The following is a 9,209-nucleotide window of genomic DNA, read 5'->3' on the forward strand; positions in this document are numbered from 1 at the left end:
TACCCCTGCCCTCCTTTATATAGTCCAGGGGGAGAGTACTAGTCGGATTACAAGGAGGAGTCCTGGTAGGAGTACTCGGGACTAGTCCTAGTCGGATTATAGGGAAATCCTAGTAGGAGTCCGACTTCTTCCTTCCTTGCGGGTACTGGGGATGTATCCCCGTCGAGCCCCCGAGCGCTTCATAGTCGAATGCAGCAGTCTTCGAGTAGTCTTGAGATATTCGCCGAGTAGTCTTGGTGCTCTTCGAGTACTTTGTCAGGCTGAATCTTTCAATGCTTCTCAAAGCTGCCATGAGGCTATGGTGTGCTCAAAGTCTTGATCAACATGATATTGTAGTCTTCGTGTATGGAGGGCGGCGAAAGTCGCACTCCATATGGAGTAGCCCCTAAGCCTTAGGTTGAATCGTAGAATTAGGCTGAGGGTCAAAATCTTGAATCTTCCTCTTTCGACTTGAAAAAATCGATTGTTGGGTGTAGCTTATCAGCCCTCGAGCCTTGGATTGATTGAATAATCAACCCGAGGGTCTTGAATCTTCACTCAGGTCATCATTCGAGTAGTCTTGCAGCGTCCAGCCCCCGAGCTTATACGCCAGGTAAGTCGTTGGAGCCACGTTGAGTGGTTTTGTGGCGTCCAGCCCCCGAGCCTGGGAGCTAGCTGAGCCACTGGAGATATTCCGAGTACTGATTGGTGCTTAGCCCCCGAGTTCGGGAACTAGCCTGTGCTGTTGGAGGCATTCTTAGTGGGCGTTGCGACGAGCGTCGTCGCCAAAGCTTGACCTGAAAGAAAAAAAAAATGCGTACGTTATGTAGCATATTTGTAGGATTTTGAAACTGCTGAAATTTATCCAGTGATCAGTATGAAAGTTGTGTCATGCTCTTATTCCGGTCATACTCTTCCCGAGTAGTTAGCCTGTTACGCTTAGGCTCTCAGTCTCTGGGTAGCCGTTGCCGCTGTGTGTGTGAGATCGGCCTCATTTACGCGTATGGGCTTAGGCGTGACAGATGCGCCTGAGGCTTTCACGAGTTAAGGCGTGTACTACTCGAGAAGAGTAGTGACCTTAAGAGAAGACAAAAGTGAGAGGAGTCGCTGCTGCGACAAGAAAGAGACTGCATGATTGCGAGTCAAGCTCTTGTTTCAGTCATACTCTTCCCGAGTAGTTAGCCTGTTACGCTTAGGCTCTCAGTCTCTGGGTAGCCGTTGCCGCTGCGTGTGTGAGATCGGCCTCGTATACGCGTATGGGCTTAGGTGTGACAGATGCGCTTGAGGCTTTCACGAGTTAAGGCGTGTACTACTCGAGAAGAGTAGTGACCTCAAGAGAAAAGGAAAAATCGCTATTGCGATAAAAAGGGAGCGCGGTAGCGCGAAAGAGTTTGCTGCCCTCCGGCAAATAGAGCGCGCGTTACGCGCAAGAGTTTCCGGCGAGCAGAGCGCGTGTTGCACACAAACGGAGAAGAAGCCAGAAAATAATTTAGAAAAGTGACTTAGCTTGATTCGTGGATGATTGTTGATGAAGCCATGACAGGTTGTTGACGAAGTCGACTAGTCGGAGGCGATTCTGACTAGTTGTCGGTGATGCAAAGTTTGCCCCGACTAATTTTTTGTCGAGACGAGTTGAAGTCGTCGACGAGCTGCCCGTAGTTGATGGAGTGGTCGGCAAGCTGATCGTGGTTGTCTTGACATGGGCGAGGAATAGTTCATTCCGTCTCACCCGACCCTTGGTCCCGGGGTCGGATGCGCCTGACCCCTTGAGGGTGGAACTCCGCCTCACCCGACCCCGAGGCCTGGGGTCGGGAGTGCCTGACCCTTTGGAGGAGTAGGTCCGCCTCGCCCGACCCCGAGTCCTGGGGTCGGGAGTGCCTGACCCTTTGCAGGAGTAGGTCTGCCTCGCCCGACCCCGAGTCCTGGGGTCGAGAGAGCCTGACCCTGTGGGAGGGTAGCTCCGCCTCGCCTGACCCCGAGGCTTGGGGTCGGCGGAACCCGACCCTTTGGAAGGGTAGCTCCGCCTCGCCCGACCCCGAGTCCTGGGGTCGGCTACGCTCGACCCCTGAGCGGGGAATCGGAGTAGTCCGAGGGGAAGTCGGATCCGACGCATAGTCGAACTCGAACTCGTTGACTTTGAAATCTTGATTTTTTCTAGTCAAATCTTCTGGTTTCTTCTCGTGAATGTCGACGATCTGGCGCCGGAACGATCCCGAGCCTTCGACGACGCAAAGCCAGGATCCAAAAACAAAGGTGGCGCCGGCTTCGATGAAGAAGACGGGCCTGATGATGACTTTCGCCATTGAGTTCACGCTGAGAAACTCAACGAGCTCCCCTACCTGGCGCGCCAGCTGTCGGTGTTTTAGACCGGCAACCCGCCTAGGGGGTACCCTAGGTGGTCTTTTATGCGGTAAGGGTCGTCGAGAATCAAGGAATCAATGGTGACGCAAGGAACACGATTTAGACAGGTTCGGGCCGCTAGATCGCGTAATACCCTACGTCCTGTGTGTTGGTTTGTATTGATGTATGTTCTGGTCCTGGGCTTGGGTGTTGAGGTATGACCTGGAGGTCTAACCTTGAGGTCTGACCTGCCGAGCTAAGTACCCCTGCCCTCCTTTATATAGTCCAGGGGGGAGAGTACTAGTCGGATTACAAGGAGGAGTCCTGGTAGGAGTACTCGGGACTAGTCCTAGTCGGATTATAGGGAAATCCTAGTAGGAGTCCGACTTCTTCCTTCCTTGCGGGTACTGGGGATGTATCCCTGTCACCTACGCCCAGGCCACCTTGCCCGCGCATCCTGGCGGGGCTTGCCCCAATTCTCCATGCCGAACTCCCTCTCCCCTACCCGCTTGCCATCCGTGCCCGCGTCCTTTTCCCTCGCCGATTCTCCCGCTACTGCCTTTGATGACTCGATTTGGGATGTGGATAGGAGCACAGTGTGTCAAGCAGAATCCGTGGCCTGTGAATCGGTAGGACTAGTCTGGACGGTTCTGGGGCCACTTTATCATTAAGAGAGGGGTATGGCTTTTTAAAATTTTTCTTTCATTTAAACATACTTTCCTTTCTCCGAACATTCAAAATCTTTTAGGGCTAGTTTGGAAGCATGGGGTTGATTAGCCCAAGGAAGAAACGATCCCACAGGGTTTTTCCTCGAATTTTTAATCCCCCTCTCCCGCAGGGGAGATCCCCTTTTCCCTCCCGCTGTTTGGGATGTAATTCCGCTCTGGAGCAAAAAATGCTTCAAAAAATTCAGAAAAAATAAAGAAAAAATAGAAATATTTAGAAAGATTAGAAATGCATTGAAACATCTCGAAAAAAAATAAAAATCTGCACCAGCTTTACATGACCATCCATAAATTCAAATTATGGCATATAAATTTGAGCTAGTGAATGGATGTTGCACATAAATAATGACATGTGTGTCTAGCAGAAAAATAATTTGATCACATGATTCACAATAACACCTCCATGGCTCAACGGCAGATGACACCACATCGCCACCAGCAGTCACCATCACCATATATCAAATATTTAGATACTATAAAACTCTAGCTAAAACGGTACTGAAACAGAGCACATATGGTTTAGCCAGTTCCAGCCACATCCTCGTTCCCATCGATAATAAAACATAGCACATATGGTTCATTCCATCCCAATGACACCAACTTTGTTCTGATCGCGTAGTAGTTATCTCACTGGTCCATGAGAGATCTACAGTCAGATTAACAATTAAAGACTTAGATTCAACATATAATTCAAAGCAGACAAATATAGACAAACAGACATGCTTGATAGACATCATTACATCAACAGGATGGCCTTGTCATAGAAGCTACAGAAGGACTAAACTTATGAATTTAGAAAAAACAAAATCTTTAGCACCATGCTCTTGACATCCTAAATAATTCAGAAGTTAATTAATAGTCAAGTTAATGATGAGTTAATTTTAATTAATAGCAAATAGTAGTTCCAAAAATAGTTGTCCAGCTGTTCTTTTAGGAAATGACATGAAAAAAGAAGCAGGATTGTACAATATACACTGAGCATATTCAAAGAGACATAGCTAATTTTTCACTTTAGCCACATTAATCGAACATTAGGATTCTTTGTTGTAATGAATATCTTCCTGTGTGTCTCAGACTCAAAGACATCCAAAGCATATGACTTCTCGTTATCGGTTAATTCAGCCATACCATCCACTTGATCAACACACTTCTCAACTGAAAATTCTTCCTCACGCCTTTTCCTTTCTTCAAGAGCTTGCAAAGTTTTGCTGGTTTGGCTCTTTTTGTACTCCACACATCCCTCAAGAGCAGATCCAATGTGACTTTGCTTATGCTTTCTCCCACTCCCACCTTCTTCCTGTCTTGAATCTTGAGCTTGTAAAGAAGTAGATGGGAAACACCACACACCCTAATAGGGGGGTTACCTCTATATATATGGCTAATATGGCTTAGAGTACAAAGAATACATCAAGTGTACAATAAAGAGGGGAAATGGCTTTTTGCGAAACTTTGCTACTCTTGGGTGATTCTATTGAATGTAACAAAAAAGGATAATTAGTTAATAACAATAACTTAGCTACTTCTTATCATATTTTATATAGAGTCCAAATGGCTTACTGCAATTAGCTTCTCCCATACTTTTGGTTCTGTTAGTATCATACACAAAGATTCATTCCAACCATTACCACTGTCTCTTTTAGCATCTCTTGGTGCCTTGTAATTAGCTTTGAGCTCCTTCTCCTTCTCCTGCACCCGCTTCTTTGTGAAATGAGCTACGGAAAACTTCTCATTGAACTTGCTGGTGATAATCCTCCAACCCTCCGATCCCCAACCATTATGACCTTTATATTTGGGGTTATCTTCATAGTCATGTAATATTTCAACAAGACCTTTCTCATAAGTAGATTTTCAAGCAGCCCTATCATCTTCTCCTTCCATGGCTGCATTTCCCAAAACATGTTAAGATGAAGTACAAAGAAACATAAGCAAGATCAAGGTGTCTCAAAAAAAGAAATTTAAGTACAAAGATAACGATTGCATTAAAAAAGGCATTGATTACAATAATGTTTGCAGTAGAAAGTTCCAAAAATTACATAATCAAATCATACACAAACTAGAGGAATCATACTCCTCTAAAAGATATTATTCTAAACTAATTATTATTATTATAAGCAGCCCACATTTGGTGTGCAATCTGATCTCTTAGAGTACTGCCATCATTTGACTCCACCTCACTTGGATAGTTGTTGTCCCCCTCCGCCACGTCAACATATTGATCTGTTGGGATATACTCTGATTGGTCATCCAACCACCCCTCTTGACCATTTTACCCTCTAATTATATTGTGAAATGCAACTACTGCAGCTGCAATCTTGAATTGATTTTCTATGAGATGAAAAGTGCTTACTTTCAGAATTGGGAACCTCTTCTTTAGAACACCAATGACCCTCTCTATATGGTTGCGAAGCAACGTATGGCGATGGTTGAACAGTTCTTTGTAGTTTGCTTAACCACTTTGACACGAATGACACCTTCTAAACTCACTGAGATGGTACTGAACTCCTCGATATAGGGCAGTAAAGGATGATGCATTTGCGTACCCACCATTTACAAAATAGAACTTCCCCTCTGGCATAATAAATCCTTTGCTAACAGCAGATCTAAGGACTCCTGCATCTGATGCTGACCCTTCCCATCCACATGAAATGAATGTGAAGTTAAGGTCGAAGTTGCAGGCTAACATAGCATTACGTGATAGGATTTCTTTCCTATTTTTGTAGGGAGGGGCCTTGTCTTCTGCGATGGTGATTGTTATACGAGTGCCATCAATTGCACCAATGCAATTCTGCACATAAGGAAAAAAATAAGGACTTGGCACGCAAGGAAAGAAAAGATTGGGGAAAGGATTATGCACACCTGAAAGAAGGGCATAAAGCGAGGATCTGTCGCGATTCTGATATGAGTTTGGAATGAACTTGGATGTCTCACAAATCGATGAGTCAAGGCAGGAATTATTTTAAAAACTTCTATTATTTTCTGATAGATCATCTTGCTGTTGTGTTGAAAAGTTTTCTGTATCCTTTGGTTGTTAGCATTGTGTGAGAGCATAAACATGAACATCCCAAGCTGCTCCTCAACAACAACACCTCATGTGTCCTGGAGTAAATTCTCTCTTCTAAAAAATTCCGTTGTGGCTTTAAATATTTCAGGCTCCATTTGGAACTCAAGTTTATATCAACTCGGGTGCCCTTCAAGGATTTCCTAAACCTTTTTGGCACTAGGAAGTGAAGATGTGTGTGCATTCATTTTCTCTTCTTGTAGGTACGGAATTATGGCAGGAACAAGTACAAAAAATAGCTCAATATCCTCATCCTCCTCCTCCTCCAACAAGAACTGTCTAACTTGTTCCTCCTAAGATTCCATTATCTAGTGTATGTATATATAAATTATATTCTTAATTAGCACAATGAATGCACGCAATAGGTATTAGGTTCAAGTAAGAGAAAATGATAGAGCCCATATATATCTAAAGTAAGATTTAAAAAGTAACAATTTCCTGAATTTAGAAGCGAGCTCAGTTTGATCTAATATTTGTTCCTGGCAAAAGATAGATAAAACCTACCCTTTGAATATGATCTAATGCTTATTTGATGTCCTTATGTAGACCAATGTTCCAATGCAGCTAACAATAGATAGCTAAAAGGCTTTAAATATAATGTCCTGTAAGCTGTAGTTCTAGACAAAATAAATACACAGTTACAAATCATAAAGGTAGAAGGAACTACATTTCTCAAAATTTTAGGAAAGGTGTGTTTTCATCATTAGGCAATATGAAAGCTCAGCATAAGGACTAACATATCCTCTTTCTGCTCTAAGCTCCAATAATATGACCACTGCACTCGATCAATATAAATACAATGGATCTTTCTATCCCCAAATTCTCAACATGCACATAATAACATGACATTGGTGATTAATGTAACCAAATGGTAGTTTAGATAAGTCCATTTTCTTCCCAGCAAAGTAATAAGATGAGGTCCTAAGGAACATCTATCCTGACATGTAAAACTAAGTGAAAACTTTTGTTATAATATGTTTCGTTAACACTCTATTGTGAGGAACAATGCCCATAATAACATTTCAATACGAGTGACCCAAGTACAAAAATGAAATATGCTTGCTTAAATTATTCGCAAGTGTTTTTTGAGTGGGAGAAAGAGGGAGGGGGGCAAGTTAGACATGACAAGATCTTTAAAGTTAAAGAAAAACTTGACCAACAAGCCAATCAACCGCTACTGAATAAAACTAAGAAGTAACTCCCCAAAAAGTGAAAAATCACATAGGTCAGCAAGCACCAGATTCACAAATACATACATGAAATGAATCCATGAGTACAATGTTAGCACCACAATTTCTATTAGTGATTAAATCAAATTAAATGCTTCAATTCTGAGTGGTCAAAGTAATAGAATATCACACAATGAACAACAAGAAAAAAAGATTTATTGGACTATTGGCAACTACACCTGACTACAAATAACTTGGGAAACAAACTGCATTGGCTTCCAATATGCAACTACAACAGGGCAAATATGTGTTTCCAATGATGATTTGGCTTGAAAATTTCATGGTTGCAACATCTACTAAGGTATGTAATTGGAAAAGGAACAGTTACTACGGGGTGAATCCCACTACTCATGTTACAACGAGCCAAAGTGTTCCAATTTGCAAGGGCTTTGAAGATAGTTGTGACTTCGAAGATATGTTGAAAAGTAAACAAGCAATAACCAAGTGAATCACCTGATGGCTGTTGGGGAGGTGGAGGTGGCAGGGGAGTCCGCCGCCGTAGGAATCGAGCCGTTGCCGGAGTAGAACCCTAACAAGAAAGTAAATGAATGTGAGATGAGAAATGAGACGATTCAAAGATGGGGATTAGGGAGAAGGGATGGAGGAGGCACACCTGGACCTGAAATCTTGGAGAGAGCACGGGGGAGCCAGGAGCAACGGCGGCGGTCGACAGTGGCGGTGGATCGCTGTGAGAGCGGGCAGCGCTTCTCGCTCGCGCGAGTCGCGAGTGGAGTAGACGAGGGTGGTGGCGGAGGAGATCAGGCGGCAACAGTGGAGGAGATGAGGTGGCGGTGGTGGAGGTCTCTCGCGGGAGGAGGAGAAGTCGCGAGAGACCGACCTGTGGACGGGGACGGGGCGCCTTCTTGACCTGTGGATGTTGGGAGCCTTTCTGCGTGAAAGCTAGGCTCATTCGGCTGAAAGCTGCGGCCGAGCAGGCTGCCAAATGTGCAAGTTGGACTCCGTGTGGAAGAATCCCGTGTGGGCTAACGATGCGCGGAAATGGCCAGGTTCCCTGCGGGGAAGTGGGCTACCAAAGGAGCCCTTACAAATAAACCTTGCATAAAATGACCACATATGTGTTGCATTTGGTTGTCTTTAGAAAACTTTCCCTCCTTCTTAAGGAGATCCTAGAAATAAATCCCTCCAAAATATTTTCTTCTCCGAGAATCCTAAAATTAATATTCAAAATTACTTTGAATATTAATTACCTCCAAATCTTCCTAAGATTCATCCCAAATTTTAGTTATCAAACATCCCAAAAGTTCCATTTCAACTCCCAAATTTCCCTCCCTAAAATACTCCATTTTTATGACCAACCTAAGCCTCACCTCAAACTCCATTCAAATTCGAATTATATTTCAAATTTGAACTCCAAAACTCTCTTAAAGAGAAACCATTTCCTTATCAAACTAGGCCGCAACTTCCATTTCTAGCCCACTCAACTCTTAGCCCAACCCAGCTCCCCCTCTACTCTCCTCCATTCCACCGTGCAGCCTAGCTCTCATGTTGCGGCCCAACACATGCTTTTGGCCTAGCTCAGCCCACGCGGCCTGCTTCTCCTCCACCACGCCAACGCCGCCGCAAGCTACACCACCACACTGGTGCTGTGCCACCTCGCTCCTCCGCGCGCCGTCCTCTCTCTCTCCCCTCGCTTGATGCTATCCTCACCCTGCTGACGCCAACATCGGTGCCGCCGCGGCACCCGCCACCACGCCACGCTGCTGCGGTAACATCCAGGCTGCCACGATGCCATGCTTAGCAGATGCGCCTCCCCTTCCCACCTTCGCCTGCAAGCAGGCCACCTCATTCTAGCCATCCCCCTTTCCCCCTACCACCGGCGCCACCTCACCCTATCCTCCTCCACCGCCATCATGACAC

The sequence above is a fragment of the Setaria italica genome, chromosome I (genome assembly GCF_000263155.2).
Source record: "Setaria italica strain Yugu1 chromosome I, Setaria_italica_v2.0, whole genome shotgun sequence".
Lineage (NCBI taxonomy): Eukaryota > Viridiplantae > Streptophyta > Magnoliopsida > Poales > Poaceae > Setaria > Setaria italica.